The sequence below is a fragment of the Miniopterus natalensis genome, chromosome 4, assembly GCF_054644295.1.
Source record: "Miniopterus natalensis isolate mMinNat1 chromosome 4, mMinNat1.hap1, whole genome shotgun sequence".
Lineage (NCBI taxonomy): Eukaryota > Metazoa > Chordata > Mammalia > Chiroptera > Miniopteridae > Miniopterus > Miniopterus natalensis.
This window is the reverse complement of record NC_142084.1, coordinates 57238291-57258377: the sequence shown is the minus strand read 5'-3', so window position 1 is coordinate 57258377 and position 20087 is coordinate 57238291.

The following is a 20087-nucleotide window of genomic DNA, read 5'->3' as shown; positions in this document are numbered from 1 at the left end:
ATCTAGCATCCCACTTCATGTATATATCTGAAAAAAATGAAGTCACTGTCTCAAGTAGATATCTGCACCCCTATGTTCATTGCTGCTTTTTTCACAGAAACAACCTAAGTGTCTTTTGATAGATGAATAACAAAGAAAATGTGGTATATATGTACAATGGAGTATTACAGAGCCATTAAATGAAGAAGAAGAAGAAAAATTCTACCTTTTGCGACGTGTAAAAACTGTATGGGCATTATGCTAAGTAAAATAAGTTACAGGGGAAAACGTAAAAACTGTATGATCTCCTAAGTGGAATCTAAAAAATCCAAACTCATAGAAACAGAGTAGACTGGTGGTTACTAGGAGCTGGGGTTGAGTTAATTTGGGAGATATTGGTCAAAGGCTCAAATTTCCAGTGTAAGATGAAGGAGTTCTGGGGATCTAATGTACAGCATAGTGACTATAGTAACAATACTGTATTGTATGCTTGAAAGTTCCTAAGGGAATAAATCTTAAAAGTTCTCACCACCAAAAAAAGAGTAACTATGTCAGGTGATGGATGTGTTGTGGAATCTTATTGTGATAGTCATTTTGCAATACATACATGTATCAAATCATCACATTATATACCTTAAACTTACACAATGTTAGATGTCAATTACAGTCAATAAAGCTGGAAGTGGGGAAAGGGGAGAAAGAAAAACCTTTCCCAACTTGAGAATGATCAGGAGCTATCCAGCAGAGGAAGAAAAAGGCATCTTTACTGGTGGTAGAAGAAGAGGAAATGAGGGGCAACAGGGAATCACCAGTAGCTGGACATGGTACAAGGCAGAAAATGTTAAGTTATGGGGCTGGATAGAGACATTGCCAAATTTTCATTTTAAAAGGTCACATTTTGCCAATTAAAAACTCAAGTATGAACAGTGTTCAGCTATCCAATGCAGACACAACTTTAAAATCTAAGGAAATCTATTCAGATTCTATATATTGGTCTCTTGTCTTGACTTTGCAATAGATTTGTCATGTGGATGGTTGCTGCATTTTCTGCAAGAAACTGATTAGAGACCACAGTGGATTTTCCATGGATTGGCTATCTCCTAAAATATGTGTAAGCCTAGGGATGCTTAAGACAGAGGGAAGTGTTGGGCAAAAACATGTGCCCTAACTTGCATATTGGCCCCTAGAGGTATTTCCATTTTTTCTGTCATCAAAATGATAGTACATAATGTACTCGTTTTTAAGCTCTATGCTTTGGACACTTATTCCTTGTTTTTTAAGTGCTGACATTCAAATCAGCTGAGGCAAAACCATCTGACAAGGAACTGTTGCCATCCTTCAGTCAATACAGATCCTGTATTGCATAATACAGCTTTCCAGGCAGTGCCCTTTCCCTTACAAACCACACCCAGGCTATATTCTGACTCACTGGAGGGATAGCTAAAGCGTGTCTAACATGACAACTAAATCACACAAGTAGGAAAGGTAGCAGGAAATACAGCAGAATTAGATATTTTTAAGCTGTTGAAGGCTACACCACCTATTTAATCTACTCCACGTATTTGGTGAGTTCCACAGGCTGACAGAACAGGTTATGAAAGCCTGGTACTGTGGATTATTCCAGAGATTGATAGCTGTGGCTGCAAACATTCCTTATCACATTGCCTTGGCACGTTTTCTGCAAGTGATGATGAGCTGTGAGGTATTACTAGAAATGTTTGCCACCAGGTACCTGGATCAGAGCATAAGAAACTGAGATGACTGTCAATAATCCTGATTTGCATATAATGTTAGAGCAGTTTAGGTCACCGAGGCCACATGGCTGTGGAATCTGTTTTGCAGACTGACTACAGAATATATGAGCAGAAAATTCACATGCAGAAAAACGAAAATTGTAAATAAACACATAGATAAATGTCCATGCTAATGATTGATTAAAAGAATGTAAATTTGAAACAATTATATGGACTGTTGCAGCCTATACTGATAGGGCAGATGTTTTGGGTTACTTTTGTAACCCAAATAAATAAATAAATATTTGGTGAATTACTGCAAAATGGCAATACCCAAATATTAACCATCAGGTAGTGAAATCAGAATGTTCACGCACTGCTTGAACATAGTAAACTGAAGCAATTCTATTAAAAAATGTATCAAAAGTAATTTAAATTATGTTCACTATGATTTAGTAATCCTTCTTCTAGAAACTTATTTTAAGAACTTTATGCATAAAGCTGTTAATATTAGCAGTTATCCATTAGAGCAAAATCTCATTGAAAATTTACAAGTCTAACTCTATGAGAATGTTCAGATAAATTATGGCTTATCAATTAGGTAAAATAGTGCATGTGGAAAAGTGATTATAAACTCTATAGAATAAGGAAATATGCATTTTGGTTATAATTATATGTAGTATTTTTTGCACATAAATAAATTATGAAAATGAACTTGAAAATAAAAACTTAGGCCTGGCCAGCATGGCTCAATGGTTGAGCGTCAACCTATGAACCAGGAGGTCAGGGTTCTCTTTCCAGTCAGGACACATGCCCCCGCTTGTGAGCTTGATCCCCAGGTGGGGGCGTGCAGGAGGCAGCTGATCAACGACTCTCTCTCATCACTGATGTTTCTATCTCTCTTTCCCTCTCCCTCCACCTCTCTGAAATCAACAAAAACATATTTACTAAACATATTTAGTTATTGATAATTTTTAAAAAGAAAATTGTCTTTGTTTTACATTATTTTTTTAAAAAGATGAGTGAAAATTGATATCCTGATTTTTTTTCAATTATCATTGATGTGCAATATTATACTTGTTTCAGGTTTGAACATAATGAACAGACATGTATATAACTTACAAAATGATCACCCAGATAAGATATCCTTCTGATTAAAATTTTTATGTATTATGTTCAAAATAGTCAGTCTTCATCTTTCCTGTAATTGTTGAGGGGATGGGGAAAGGGGGTTGGATTTCTTCTGGAAGGAATCGTGATTTATGACACAGCTGTGCAGGAACAAAGTATGTACACAACATGTACATGGCAGGATGCTGCAATTGGAGAAAAGGCTAAAAACATAGGAAGAAAAAATTACATCTGTTTTACCTGCCACATTCGAGTTGCCTGAGTTCTAACTAGATTACCTTTGAATCCCTGTTTTAGGCCACAACATGTACACTGAAAAACACACACAATGCTCTCACCTGCCCAAATGAGAATGATATAAGCAACCCTTTTGTCAGTAGGACAAGGCATGCACGTCTCACTGTTTCTTCCTCCGATTTGCTGCCAAGGAGTCAACTTAGATAAATATGGAGGTCTTCCCAGAAGCCCCAAAGTGTGACCATTCCACATTGCTCCTGATGGTCTCACCAAAGCTAAGATACACACCTCACACTTGTGACTTTACGAACTCTAATTTGATAGTTTTTACACAGCTGGCTTTTCAGGGGATGGCATCTTGAGCAAAGTTTTTTCATAGTGTTAAGGGTCTCTTTCCTGACCAAATGAATTACTCAAAAGAGGTGAGTTAAGGAAAACCAGGAACCAGCATATTTCCACCATGGTGAGCAATAAAACAATAAAATCTTTTTGGTTAAGGTCAGAGATAAGAATTATAGTTTATCTGGAGAATAATACAGGCATTTTATCACAAGCTTATTTGTGCAAATGTGTGTCTCTTTCAGTGCTTAAAGTATACAGGTGGTAAATGTTGAGGACGATCGATGACTTAGGAATCAGTCTGGAGGCTATTTTAATCAATATTAATATGATGAGTGCAGCATATGGACAGTCATGAAAGCTCTTAATGTCTTTTAAAAATGAATACTTTTTATTTTATAGGCACTAAAGGGAAAGTATCTTAAATAATAAAATTTTTATTATTGACTACAAACAGAGGCTTAACGTTTTGCAACAAAGAAAAAAGATTGAAAATGCCACGTGTCTGCTTGTCTCAAACTGCCCGTACTTTATCAAAGGAGAGCATTTTAGTTTTCTGGAGAGTACTTCCTTCCGTGTTAACCCATCTAAATACTGAGCTTTAATTGGGAACTCATTCTTAAATCTCTAAGGACTTTTGAGCGCTCTAATTTTGACATTTGCAGGATGGAAAATTCCAGCAACGGAATGATTATCAGTGAACGAACCGTGACTCACTCAGGCTTACAACATAACTGTGTGGTTCTAGTTACGTGGTGAAAATAAAAACTGGAAGCTGACCTAGTTAGTGGTGACCACAGCCCCTGACCCAGGCTTACCCTGTTCACTACGAGGAGTGCCCCTGGACTGGTCCCCCAGACTGGGAAGGAATGCCACTGTGTGCCAGGCTTCCTTTAAATAACATAGTAACAGATTGCTAAAAGAAGAAAAAGTACTATTGTATCATTCTTTTTCATTAATAACATGTGAATGTGACAAAACCAAAAAACCGTAATATTAAAGAAGATTTTCTCCTCTTACTGCTAATCCTCTTTTGTGTCCAGTTTGCACCTAGGACTGTGTGTGTTCCTTCTTCTCACTTCAATCTATTAAGCTTTGAAAGGACTCAATTACTGTGGAGAGTTTTTTATATACTTTCCTCCCTCCTCTAACACAGTGATATGTTCCCGAAACGCACATAAGGATAGTGGCCTGCTTGCCAATGTTGCCAACATCCTTGTGGAAAATATTGCCCTTCTAGGATGTGACATCCCAGAGCTTATAAAGCAGCAAGGCCCCCATGGGCCAAAGCGCACATTACATTCAGTCTTTCTTGAGCCCAATCTACACTGTGGAAACCTTTGGTAGAATTATTAAAATCACAAGCCCTGGACTCAAACAGCTTGGGGTTCAAATCCTGACTATGTCACTTGTTGGCTATGTAAGAGTCAAATTGCAGAACCCCCTGAGCCTGTGCTGTCTCATCTATAAGTTGCAAATGATGCTAATTAAATGATACTCTACTATCAAAGTGCTCACTGCAATGCCTGGCACTTAGCAGGTATTGATAAATAGTTACTATTCCACTAGAAACCAGGGGAAATGTTCCTTTGAGTGTAAATCAGATTTGTAGGTCATTGATCCATAGATCACAGTTCAGAAACCACACTTCCCTTTTCATTTTCTCTTCTCAACTATAGATTCTTTTTTTTTTTTTTTTAATATATCTTTATTGATTTCAGAGAGAGGAAAGGAGAGGGGGAGAGAGAGATAGAAACATCAATGATGAGAGAGTCATTAATCGAGCCTGCAACCTGGGCATGTGCCCTGACCGGGAATCGAACCCCGATCGCCTGGATCCTAGGTTGATGCTCAACCGCTGAGCCACGCCTGGCCGGGCACAACTATAGATTCTTAAGTCACCTCATGTAGAATCTCTCCGGGGTGCACAGCTTTCAGATGTCCTTTGATATATCATGCTTTCTGTTTAGGAGACTGAACCAGCCCTGATAAACAAAGCCTATAGTTTTAAATTCTTGAAAACCACAGACAGAAAAATTGAGGTTGTTACAGAAACTCTGTTTGTACCAAAGAGTGATGATCATCACAGAGCCTGACGACCCGGGTTTGTACATCCACCCTGCTTCTCACCTCTGTGGACCCTGAAGAGGTTATTTCAACTTCTTCAGCTGAGCCTCAGCTACCGCAACTACAAAATGAGGTAATAACGCTCCCCACCTAGGTTCAGGGGATGTACTTAGTTGATACTGGTTGACATCAAATAAATTTGATACTCATAGGTTAAGTGAGTATCTATCGTTATATTATCTAATGTCTGATGAGACAGTGACTTGATTATATCTGGGAAGATACAAGAAATTGAAAAGAAATATCCTACCAATGACTTTCCACATCTGCTTAAAAAACACATTCTCACTCATAATTTTACCCCATCATTAAAAAGGAAAAAAGCCTAAACCCTACTTCAGTGAATGGCCCCACCCTGGCTTTGACCTGCCCTCAGCGGAGCAGCTGGAGGACAGGTATCGGGACCACTGTCCAGTCCGCCCGTGTGCGCACTGAGAGTGCCCAGCAAGGACACGGAGGTTGCCTGTGGCATAGTGGGGATCTCCTGTCTGCAACTGCAGAAAAGATGGGGGGGATTAAAATCAACTCAAAATGTATCTTATAACAACAGAAAGGCTCACATTTGCAGTAGTACACTGAGTTGGCTTAAAATGTCCTTTCTGTGTCATCAGTTGAATAAAAAGATTTCTGTTAGATTTTTCTCAATAGTAAAATACAGGGTGGGGCACAAGACAGCTAACAGACGTGAGTACAAGAAACCCAGAGTTTATTCTTGTATTATTATTTATTAGTTATTGCATGGTTTTCCATATGAACAACTTTAAACCTACTTTTGCCACACCCTGTATATCAGTCAAACTTCCATTTAGGTAACAAAGTAATATTACTTAGTATTTTATTTAACAATAGTAATTTAACCAGCACAAAAATTTTAATATGTATCGCATATATACTGTAATGTATATATAAAACACATATATGTATAAATTGTTATTAGAGTACTGCTGATTATTGTATCAAACACCCTATGAGAGCTCAAGTTTTAGCCGATGCTGATGTGAAAGATAATGCTAAACTCTGGAATGCCCCGTTCAGAATCAGTTTTCCATGGCTGCTGTTTCATTGAAATGTTTTGTGATGATAATGTAATTTGGTTTTGGACTACATGGCAAACACCATGGTACAAGAGGCCAAGTTTCAATTTTTGTTTTGGAAAGAGTCAAGGGGAGGAGTAAGAAGAATATCTTAATAATGTCCTATTTTTGTAAGCACATTAAAGTTTATTTTCAAAAAGCCGTGGAAACCCTTCTTGGAAAAATCTAGTCAATGAGTTCAATTTATTTTTAAAATACATTTAGTAACTGGAAGAATTTTTTATCTGTGTGAGCCATATGTATATCATAAATAAGGCCAAATTGAAGTTAAATGAATTTATATGTTTATATTTAACTTAGAGTTGAAGCTGACTCATAAAATCCATTCAAATAACATTTTGGCAGTTTGATTCTAATTGAGTTATTGATAAACTGGCAAAAACAGATTTTGTTAATCCTAGGTCACTATAAAGTAGTCAAATGTCTGTTTTAACTAGTCCTTACTGAATCAAAATTAATTTTTCTTAGACTTGACAAAATACATTTTCTTTCCAGACTCTGAATCCAGTTGCAGATGTTAAAATGCAACCAGTAATGTCTTCTTCCTTATACTTCCTTTAACACCATTCTGGTCTTGAAATCTAAGTCTCTGTGGAGAAACTTCATAGAATTTGATTTTCTTACTTCAGACTCTCTCTACCTTTACTGGAATTTCTTGGTTTTTGTTTGTGTACATTTTCCTTTCCCAATCATGCTGAGTTCATACAATGAGCCCACTGGTATCCTGTCCCCCAAATCCACGGATTTCAGAGCCCGCCACTGCCATGTTTTTATTTTCTCCAGTGGTAAATTAGCACATTCACACCAGGGGTCCCAGCCAGCGGAAGGTGAAACTATCCAGAGTCAGAAATTGAAGTCAGGAAGTAGAACCACCCTGAAGTGCTCCCTGCTCTTTTCCCAGATTTTTCTGAAGATCATATTAAAGAAACCACCAATTTAGCAACTCTGGCTAATTTACATTGGCTAATTTCATCATTACATTCATGAATTCCAAACTATAGGCTCCATTCCTTTTATCTTTGCTGTCTTTGATAACAGTTAAAAGCCATAAATCTGTAAGGCATGTGAACGAAGATATTCATAGAAGGATTGCTCTTAATAGGAAAAAAGTGAAAAACCTTATTTTCTAACAAAAATATTTGAATTACATTATATAATTGTTATAGAATATATACTACATATACTATATGTATAATATAACAGATAGTTATGGTATATGTTATGTCATTAAAATATTTACATCAGATGTTTATTCAATAATTTAAAAAATATTAAAATGAAAAAAGTTCTTTTCACCAAGGCTGCATTATGTGAATATATATATCAAAGCACTCTGAAAGGTATAAACAAACGGCAATAGGTGACTTCCTGCGATTGCAGGTCATTTCCCCCTCACTTTTAAGCACCCTTTTGTGTTTTGTGTTATTTTACTAGAAATGAGTAAATAAAGAAATACAGGGAAGCACAACTCACTTCATATATTTGTAGATCAGATTTAAACAAATAGCTAATAATTTCATTTAAGAGGAATAATCACAAAAGTGTCCAGTAAGGAGAATGCATTTTGCTTACTTGCTTTAGATAAGCAACTGGTGGTCAGTCCTGACCTTTACATTCTTGTGTTTACTTATACATTCCCTGACCCATGCAACCCTGCCCTCCTCTGCCAGGCTGCCATGATCCTGGGGGTTTCCAAAGCCTGGGCAGCTTCTTTGCCATCTGTTCTTCAATAAGTTACAGCATCTTGGTCACTGAAGTAGTGAGACTGGGTCTGGGAAAATTCAACACTACTCCTGGAAAACTTTATCAGAAGGCCAATGGTATCATTTTTATAGGTGAATGAAATATCATTGTGTTTTAAATTAATGACCGTCAGTTGTAAGAATCACTTAGGCTTCTGGCATCCCAGACCATAGAATTCCTTTGCCCAGTGAGCATGGAGAACATTTCCTTCCCTTTGATTTTCTCCCTAAAAATGTTTTCATTCATTAGTTCATTCACATGCCATCAAATTTTAATAATTTCTTTTAAATGGAATGGAAAATGTTCTGTTCTATAATAACAGCCTGTTTAAGCTGCTGTTAACAAAATACTATAGACTGGGTGGTTTAAGCCATAGAAACTTATTCTCTCACAGTGCTGGAGGCAGAGAAGTCCAACATCAGTGTCAGCGCGGTTGGTTTCCGGTGAAAGCTCTCTTCTTGGCTTACAGACAGCTGCCTTATCATTGTGTCTTCACAAGGCTGAAAGCAAAAAATCCTCCAGTGTCTTTTCTTGAAAAGGTGCTAATCTTATCATGAGGCTCTTACCCTCATGACCTCATCTACTTACTTCCCAAAGGCCTGATCTCTCAATACCATCACATTGGGGGTTAGGGCTTCCACATATCAAGCTGGAGAGGATATGATTTAGTCCGTACCACCTATCAAAAATCTTAAGTTTTACCTTTGCCATTTTCATCATCAAAACTTTAAAAAGGTGTTATACTATAATATCTTACATGTATAGAACTGTAAAATCCAAATCTCACTCAAAGGTTTCTGCACGTTAATAAATATCAACTACCCGGCCCTTTTTTTGTGGTAGACATTTGGCCCTTTATTTTCAATAAAGAGAACATGTCCATACATTTCTGCTACTGCCTCTTTCTGAGTGTGTCAGGGTCTAGTCCAAAGAGGAATCTCACTGGTTATTGAAAAGAAAAATAATTTAATCTACAGAATTTTAAAATAGATATGAAGTTGTTAACAAAAGAGTAAAACCAGAATTGGAAGGTACCATGGGGGTAGCAATTGCAGTAAAGAGCTAATATCCTTAAGACTGAGGAAATAAAGAAGAAATGTTGGTATTATTAAAATTTAGCCTAGAGTAGCTGTTCTGTGAAGGTGAAACTTCTCAAAAAGAGGAGCTTGCTGCTTGACTAATGGCAGTGCCTGTGAGCTTGCAGAAGAGTTTCCTGGACTGGTATCCCAACTTCTGCAGAGTGGCCTCCTGATGGCTGATACTGAAATCAGTGACATGAGATGTGATGAGCTGGTTGTTTCTGCAAGTTTTGGAGAAGTTACAAACTGGATGCAACTTCTGCTTTGAGGAACAACTGGTGCCTTGAGGGTAAAGGCAGTCATTAGGGTGATCAGAGGAAAGAAAGGCTGACAGGAGATACAGACTCCATATGGGATTGATTTAGTAGGCTGGGCTCACAATACAGCCAGAATTGCATTTAAAAGGTAGTTTAGTTCTCTCCTGCACATAAAATAAATAAAAAGACAAGGACACAGAGTTCTAGAATATAAGCCAAAATTGACATGGTTTTGGCCCTGATTTCCAAACACAATTATCCACCATAAAGGTCAATACAATTTTTTATACTACTAGAAAAGGTTCTCATTAAATATTTCATTTTAAGGCAGCTTCAGATTGAATATTCCAAATGGCTCAGGCTTCTACGTGTTGTAAATGGAAGCCACTCAAAAGACGTGATTGTCAGAGAAAAAACCCACAGATAATAAAATACCATCTTCCTGTGTGAAATTATTGAAATTTAAAAAGCAATAGGCCACCTGTATGTCCTCTTTGGAGATGTGTCTATTCAGATCCTTTGCCCCATTTTTAATCAGATTATTTTTTTTTTTGGTGTTGAGTTTTATAAATTCTTTATAAATTTTGGAAATTAACCCCTTATCAGATATTCTTCCATTCAGTGGGTTGCCTTTTCATTTTGTTGGTGGTTTTCTTTGCTGTCCAAAAGCTTTTTAGTTTGATGCAGCCCCATATGTTTATTTATTTTTTTTGTTTTCCTTGACCAAGAAGATATATCAGAAAAAATATTGGTACAAGAAATGTCTGAGATTTTACTGCCTATATTTTCTTCTAGGATTTTTATGGTTTTGAGACATACACTTGAATCTTTAATCCATTTTGAGTTTATTCTTGTGTAGGGTATAAGGAGGTGATCTAGTTTTATTTTATTCTTATTTTTGCATGTATCTGCCCATTTTTCCCTACACTATTTTTTGAATAGACTGTCTTTATCCCATTGTATGTTCTTGCCTCCTTTGTCAATGAGGCACAGGTGCAGCTTACAGCAGTTCACCTCGAATACGTGGGCATGATTCACCAGTTAAAATTAGTTGTCATGTGAATCACAAATAATTTTTATTTTTCAATTACAGTTGACATTGAATATTACGTTAGTTTCAGGTGTACAACATAGTGATTAGACATTTAACTTAGGAATTGATCACCCCAATAGTTTAGTACCTACTTGGCCCCATACACAGTTATTACAATATACTGACTATATCCCCTATGCTATAGTAAATTTTTTAAAAAACCTTTTTACCGGCATAGAATGTTCACAGATCAAAATGCTGGTACATGATGGTTTTCCGAAATGAATGCACCCATGTAACCAATATGCAAATCAAGAAATGGAACTTTATCAAATCTACCACTTGTGCCTCCGGAGTCTCAGTTGCTACCTTCCTCATGGTAACAACTACCTTGATTTCTAACCCTGTCATTGCTTCTGCTTGTCTTTGAACTTTATACAAATGGAACCATCTAAAATGTACTAGTTTGTATCTGCCAACATTTAACATTGTGTTTCAGAGCTTTATCGATGTACTGAGATAGAATAGTTTGTTCTTCCTTATTGTTGTTTTATGTTCCATTATATGATTATATGATTTATTATATTATTAATAGGTATGTTTTTGTTTTGTCTTTTTATAGTTTTAATACAAAGAGTGCTGTGGTGAACATATGTGTACATGTCTTTGGATATATTCTTTATTCTTATGAGAGGAATTGCTGAGTCCTAAGATTTATTGTGTTTGACTTTAATAAATACTCCCAAAGTGTTCTCCAAACTGGTTTTGTATCAATTGCCACTCCTCACAGCAGTGTTGGAAAGTTCCCAATTGATCCACATTGCCACCAACACTTGATATTGTCAATCATTTCCATTTCAGCCTTTCTGGTTAGTGCTGCCAAAGGAAATCCCAGGACTTCCACTTATATTTGAAATACTTGAGACATACTTATACTAATAAAATTATGCATTGTCTATCTGAAATTCAAATATTTCTAGGAATTCCATATTTTTATTTGACAAATTTGGCAACTCTATCCTGGTTCATGAGTAGTGGGATTTCTCTGTGGTTTTAATTTGCATTTCCCTGATGATTATTAGGTTGAACATTTTTTTCATAAGTATTTTGATGATTTGGGTATCCTCTTTTGTGACGTTCCTGCTTAAGTCCTTTGCCCATTTTTCTTTTAGGAGGTTCAGCTTTTTCTTACTGAAATTGTTTTAATATTCTCTATTCATGTTCTTTATAAGATAAATAAGTTGCAAATCTTTTTCCCCACCCTATTTCTTGTCTATCCAATTTCATAATGATGTCTTTTAATAAACAAACTTTTTGTTTTTAATACAGTCCAAGTACTTAATATTTTTCTGTATAGAGAGTGGTTTTTATGTGCTGTTTAGGAATCTTTTCCTCTCCAAAAGATGTGAAGAAATTGTTTTACCTTTTCTTTCAGATTCTTTATTGTTTTGTCTTTCATATTCAGATCAATGAGCCATCTTAAATTGGTTTTGTGTTTGAAATGAGGTAGACAGTCAAATTTTTCCTGAATAGATAAGTGGTTTAGTCTAAGACACAATTTTAATACAATAAATTCATTAATAATGTATCCACAATCATTTACACTCAGATATGCTTTTTTGAGGGACATCAAAAAGGACAAAGTTCCTGCTATTTGCAAGATTTACAAATAACTCTACATTTGCCCAATGGAGTATTTTGTGTGTTCATTTTATTAAATAAATGTTGGGACAAAGGTGGTTTAAATAGTACATTCAGCATTGAATGCTAAGTAAGCTTGTTCAAATGAAGTACTAAGACATTTTTCTCACATTCCCTTTCACACTCAGCAGGTACTAGCTGTTTACAAAGCCTTCGTGTCTGAAGCATCTTCACCTTAACTAAGTCCTGAAAATCTAGAAAACATTATTTTTACCTTGAAACTCTAAAATGTTTAGAGATGACTCTCCATTCTAGAAATTATATTTAGAAGTTGTTTCAAGCCAAACAATCATAGTACACTGTTAAAAATGTTGTCTCAAGCTTCTCTTATTCTAAAGATAAAAATAAAAATGGGAGTAAAAGTACCACAGGAGGCATTAATCCTTATGGTCAAAGAAAAATAGAAGAGATAACAGAGGGTAAGCAATATGAATAAATACTTATGAAATTAAAAGTAGATTGGGGATTGGTCACTGATGGGGAAAATGAGGCAGTTATGACATAGAACTAATAAATTTGCCCCACAGACATGCTAAGGAAGGGTAGTCAAAACAACAGGCATCAGGGCAGGAGTGTGGCATGGATCTGAAGGCAGAAAAAAATATATATCCATTAAACAAGAGACAGAGGACAAGAAAGAGGGTTTGGAAATTAAAATATAATGTAGATAAAAGTTCAATAGAAGAATATAGGTAAAGTCAGGAAAATCTCATGAAAGGCATAAAAATAGAGAAACAGAAGGAAAATAGGAGAGAAAAGATAAAATTAGAGGATTGGTTTGGGAGGTACAGTATCTAGCCAAAAGAAGCTCCAGAAGCAGAGAGCAGATAAGACATTAGGGCAAAATATTTAAATGATTAATATCAGAACATTCCCATCATATGAATCTCCAGATTGAAGACCACCCTCCCCAACACATTTCACTGGGAAAGTTTAAAACACCAGGGATAAAAGGGGGATTCTAATAGCTTAAGGAAAGTATAGAGTGGTACTCAAATAGAATAGACAAAGTATTTGAATGTCAACTGATTTCTTTCTAATAATAACACTGGATCCTGGAAGACTATGAGGAGAGTCTTGAACACTCCAAGGAATAATAATTTTCAACTATGATTGTATACTCAGCTAAACTATAAATCAATGTGGGAATATAATAAATTTTATTTTACTTTTTTTATTGTTGACACTATTACAGATGTCCCCCATTCCCCCCCTTTACCCACCTTCACCAGGCCCTGCCCCCTTCATCTGGCCATCACTACACTGTTGTCTGTGTCCATGAGCTATGCATATATGTTCTTTGGCTAACCTCTTCTCTTTTTTTTTTCTTTCTTTTCTCTCCTCCCTCCCTCCCTCCCTCCCTCCCTCCCTCCCTCTCTCCCTCCCTCCCTCTTTCTCTCTCTCTCTTTCCCTTCTCTCTCTCTCTGTCTCTCTCTCTCTTTCTTTTTTCCCTTTCTTCCCTTTCTTCCTTTCTCCTTTCTTTCTCTTTCACTTATTTATTGTTCAAACTATTGCAGATGTCCCTTTTTCTCCCCATTGACCCCTTTCACCCCTCCACCCCCCTCCCCAGTCCCTCACTACACCATTGTCTGTGTCCTTGGATTATGCATATATGCATATAAATTTTTGGTTAATCTCTCTCCCCTTCCCCCCCCTTCCCTCTGAGATTCGTCAGTCTGATACTCAGTTATTTTGAAGAGATTGTTAATTGTTCTTCAAAGTATATATTTTTTTAAATCTTAAAAAATGAAGTTTTGATCTTGTAAAAGCATAAAGGCAATATAAATCAAATTGTTGCTATTAATGCCAAGTAGTACTCAGTGATCTAAGGAGTTATTTTCACTTATCATTGGCTCATACTTGTGTTGGTTGACTTGGCTTGGTTTCCCGAATTCTTTGGATCTATGTGGAGGCGCCACAAATCTATTTCCACTAATTGAGCCATACCCTGAACTCTTTGTAGCAAAATGTCATCTGTGGTCAGTTTGGTTAGCTGTAATTCAATGGGGCTAAGGCTAGTAAAAACTCCACCAAGAAGAGAAAACATTAAGATATGATCAAATTTATAGCAGATCTCCAGAGGTATTGCAATCCCTGGTTCTATCCAGAGACAGAAGAATCCACACGTAGAAGGTAGAATACATAGCTGCACATAAATTTCACACTGTGTTTCCTGCCTGACATATGTCAATATTTGACCTGGCCTCCCTTTGACCTGAAATGCCCATTGTCTTCTTTGTTTTAGAAATGCCAAATATGTGGATGTCTGAATAATAGCTGGCATCTCTTATGACAGGAGAATTTGACCATCTCTACCTCACTTTGACCTATTTTCTGCTGTGCACACGCTGATCAGTCACTTGCAATGCAAAGTGTCTGGGAACCCACATTTGCTCCAAACATTGCCCTTAGATGACGCAAAGTATGTTTTATACATATTCATATTTCACTACTTTAAGTGTATGAGAGTCTTGCTATGATTCATAAAATGTTGATTCACTTAAAATGGTTTTGAAGTCATAGCAGAAAATTGTCATGATTTGTTTATGTTTCAAGAAATTGACTCTAAAATGTTTTTCATACTTCAAAAGATTTTGAAACATATATTACTACCATGCTTAGACTGGGCCACCATAATAATAATATATCTGTTTAAATATAATGTAATATTTAGAAGCATATAATCAAGAGAAAGGCTGATTTATTATTGACAGTGGATGTTTTAGTCTCAGGTAGAACAATATTTGATTCTGTATTTGAGTCTATCTCACTTAGTTAAAAGTTTCAACAAATATCATATTACTCTGGTTATGAAGCCAACTAAACTAAACACCCTAGCTTGACTTTTATCCAAAATACCATGAGGGGAAAATAAACTTATTTCCTTTATACACAGCCCTATATTTTTCAGTCTCATCACAACTTTTCATAATATAGGCAGAAGAGTTCTTTAGACCCAAATCATTCCAGAAGGCATATTAAAAAATTAGTTTCAAAGGACTGATTTTTTTTTTTCAAGTAGAGAGTGATTCATATTAACTATAAATATATAGGTATACACCAGTTAATAAAAACTAATAAAACATTCCAATAATCAAAATGCAGTTCAGTAATACAGTAAAGTAAATCCAGACTTCTATACTTGAAAAAAAATAAGAGCAATACTTAAAAGAGCAGACATATACTATTCTAGGCATGAAGATGCAGCCTATCGAAATGCTGGAGTCAATAAGATTAAAGAGGGTAAGCAAGATGTTTGCAAGGAAGATGGAGAATTTGGCAAATTTACCCCCACTGATTAGCCCAGCACATATGTTCTAAAATCCCATAGTGACTTTAGGAAGCATTGTATTTGAGAGTACCTGAGTAAACAGAAGAGATGGGTCTAATCAAAAATATCCTTTCACCTTCTTCAAGAAATGTAAACAAAGCGGTGTGGTGGGGAAGAGAGTTGTTTGTCTTACTGTCAATAAGGAACCTACTCATCTAAGAAAGCCAGATGTTCAGAGTTAGAAAGGGAGAGATAAATAAATTATATGAAAAGAGAAAAATATTTTAAAATATTTAACTGGAAAGGACAGTTTTCTTTGAAATAGTAGAAATTAGCTTTGAGACATGAAAATGAGAAAATGAAAAAGAAATGTGACTGGGAATTTAGAAGGCTAGATTTTACTGTCTCTAAACCTAGACTTAATTGACCTGTAATGCAACCACTAGGTTTTCTAATTTGTCAACCTTCATTATACAATCCTCACTGTCTGTGGTAAAATAGATTCACCTGCATTATAGAAAATGAAAAAAATGTTGATAGTGTTTCCTGAAAGGGAACTTTCCCCAAGCAGGCTTGCCCAGGGCCAGCCGATAGTGTGTGGATTCTTGACTTCATGCAGGAAAGATGTCACAAAATGAGTCCAGGTGAATTTTAGAGGACATTTATTAAAGCTGGGGACAGTGAAAGAAGGAAGGGCCTAGGATAGAAGAAGCAGCAGAAGGACTAGGTGGGGAAATGAGCCTAGGCTGGGCGGCTTTGGCTCACTAAGAAGTCAAAGAAAAAGGGGCCTTGGGGGCAGGGTCAAGGGGTTAGCTGGGGACAAACTGCCACTGTCCATTGCTGCCTTGGTTGCAAGCCTTTTGGGGTCCCTTAGAGTTTAGGAGATGCACATCTGAGAAGGAAGAAGAGAAGGAAGGGAAAGGCCTGGGGTGCTCCTGGGAGGGAGAGCTCTTGCTGGGACCTTCATTTTGAGGGTTTTTAAAGGCTGGGAGTTTAGGGGGGATCTTAGAGGAGGATCTCAATAAAATATTCATCAGTTTTATGCTGATATGCCAAAATGAGATATATTCCCTTAATTTCATCTGTCCTTGGGTATGGTTGGCAAATGGCACTAATTGATTCCTGCTGTCTATCTCCCTGAGTGGGGAGAATAAAAAAAGTGTGAACCATTTACTCTTAAGTGTCTTTGGTTACAGAAGGTAGGATTTTGCAGTAGACTTGGTGGACTTCATCCAACTACCACTTAGTATGGGTTGTTAGTATGTTCCTGTGGCTGTATGTGTGGTTTGGGGGATGAGTTGAAGCTTTCCCTTGCCACAAGACTGATGCCCTCACAGTGGCAAATAAACTGTTGGAAAATGTGTTTCCCAGTTGGGCTATACCTTTTCCACAAATCTTGCAGTCTCTAGTGATTGGGGACCTACTTTACTAATCAAACCATATGAACCTTGACAGACAACAGCCTTGCAAACTTCATGGAATTATCACTGACCCTATTGCCCTCAATTATCAGTCAAGGTAGAGAGAACTAAGAGAAAAACTGGATTCAAGCAGAGCAAGTTGAATTACACAGGATTGAATGAACTGATGAGAAAGGTTACAATTTTGTGACTTTTTATTTAAAGTTTTGCTGATTTTTAAAATGTTGCTTTCCAAAATAAATAATTAATAAAATGTTTCCCAGATATAAAGGTTTTTTTTTCTTCCTCTTAAACTACCTGTGACTTAGAGCAATTTGGTCAATTATACTTTTGTAAGCAGTATTGAAACATTTATTTTCTCTCTAATTGATTCTTTTAGACTTTGGAAACTCTCAATGAGAAAGTATATTTATTTCAGGGAAATATGTTAGTGTGCATGAATTCAATAAGAATCTGTTCTCTTTATAACAGGACATAATGATTTGACTAGAATGTCATATTTGAGAGAGACATGCATAGACTCAGATATGACCAGAAGGCTTTAAGGAATTAAGATTAACTTTGGAAGCCAATAAAAGCCCTTTGGAAAAACAGCCTGGTACCTTGCTTACATAGTTCACAGCAGTCTTCCCAGGTGGAAAACAAAGTATGCCTCCTGGGAGATGCAGAAAAAGAACTTCAGGATACAATGAGGACCTTGAGAAGAGAGGAAGTAACCCCAAATATATAGGTATTGCAAGTGAATTCTGATGGCAAATATGTGGCTTAGCTTCTTAGCCTCAAGGGGCCTTTTTAAATTGAATCTGAAGGTTCCTTATGAAAAATTCCAGTAAAGAAGGAAACTGTGTGATTAATTACTATGCTTGTTGAGCTTATTCAAATAATCAGGTCAAGTTTATTGCAACGACTTATTTTGTGAATAAATTAGTCTTAATTTGATTACCATTGGTAAAAATAGGATTAATTTTAGAGAGAAAAATTGTTTCAATAGAAATCATAATAGATCTTTGTGGATATTAGGCTCTAATGCTGTTCATTATCTTTTGAAATTTTTATTTTTAAAATTTTTCTACCTATAAAAGGGACTGGATCCTGAACTTTTCTAGTTTTCTCAAATATTTGGCTGCAACCCTCCAAACTAACATTTTCATTTTTTCATCCTTTGCTTGAAGCTGAGAACTAAAACTGCCATGAAGACCATGAAGGCTAAAGTTGGACAACTTGATATGGACTTCAGAGAAATCAGCACAACAGATCATCTATGGACAATCTTCACGCCTGCTGCAGAAAGATCACCAGACACATTCAAACTGTCCGGACCAGGAGAATCTATAAGACCATAACTGACTGTCTTCACTCCATCTGAAAATAATTTGATATAGACATCTAGAAATCTTGACTGCCTGCCTTCAGAACTCAGAAACAGATTATCGTCTGCTCCAATGATTAACCTTTGTTTTCCTTGTGTTTCCATAAAGATGCCTCTTATTAAACACATGATTACTTGCACCATGGCTTAATTTTAGAAGTCAAACTGCATTACTGCCTCTTGAAATGAAACACAGCTTTTCAACTGAACTGAACTCTTCTCAAGACTGAGACTGGGGAGAAACAAGCTGGCGGCGTAGGTAACAGCTGCACCCGCCACAACCACATCAAAATTACAACTAAAATCCAGAACCACCATCACTCAGAGCCTCCTGAAATCGGGCTGAACAGAAGCCCCACAACCAGGGAGCTGAAGAAGCACCGAGACCAGGAGGAGGGGCGGAGACTCAGGCAGATCGGGCTGGATCCCGAAGACGCTGCTGTGGGCCCACACCCGGTGCCGCGGTTTAAACCTGAGAGGGCATCTCGGTGGCGGAGGTTTCCCAGAGGAGCGAGGGGTCCCAGCCCAGGGCTCGAAGGCAGGGAAGAGACGTCCCCACAACTCCGGGCTGTGAACCCAGCTGGGACTGTCACTGAGGGTCGCGGAGGCTGCGGGAGCCCCAGCAGCTCCTCCTAAAGGGCCCGGCACGGACTCACTCGGTCGCGCTCCCTCTGAGCCCAGCGCCGGGCAGCAGCCTGAAAGGACCCGGGACACTCGGGGAGGAACTAACCTGCCTGAGATCCGGGCGAGAGGCGGAGGGCGGCTTCCTCCCAGGCAGAAGGGCTGGCAGAGGCCGTGGCTCCTTTGGCGAGCCCTCCCCGCACACAGCCGGCAGGCAGGCGCCATGTTTGAATCGCCAGCACCTGACTCCCACCTTTGGCCCCGCCCCGTGATTCCCGGAGGCCCCGCCCCTCCCCACCTGCAGCTCACCCAGGCCATTTCCAGGGGCTTTTCTATGAAAGCTGCCTCTCCAGCCTCATGCTTAGGACTTTCCTAAAATCTCTCCAACAAGCAGCAGCGGGCCCCATACGGCTTGATAAGCGGCCCCAGGCCTGGCACTAGCGGCAGCTGGCATTGGTTCATGGCTTGGCCTCTCCTGGACACCTCCAAGCCCAGCACAAGTAGCAGCCAACTATGGTTTGCTGTGTGGCTCATGCTGGGTGGCCCTGGGCAAGGCACTGGCACAGGCTGACTTTGCACCTCCCGGGAGGCCCCAGAGACAGTGCACCTGGTGATCAGACTCGACCACACTGGATTACAACCCTACCACATCCACGAGTGACAAACTCAAGGGGTGCACTTGGTGAACACCAAAGCCCCACTGAAGTAAATCCTGATCCATGGGGTGTCTCCAGCACAGCAGCTCTTTGGCTGTAGTTGCAGCTGGTCCTCACAGCTGATTGGCCTGGGGGTCAATTCCTCGCAGGGACACCAACAGCAACCAAGGCTCAACTACAACAGGACAGTGCACACAGCCCACACAGGGGAGCACCTAGAAGGCCCAGCTCCCTGGGGAGGCTGAGCCACTGGACCCTATAGGACACCTACTACACAAAGCCACTCTACAAATTCC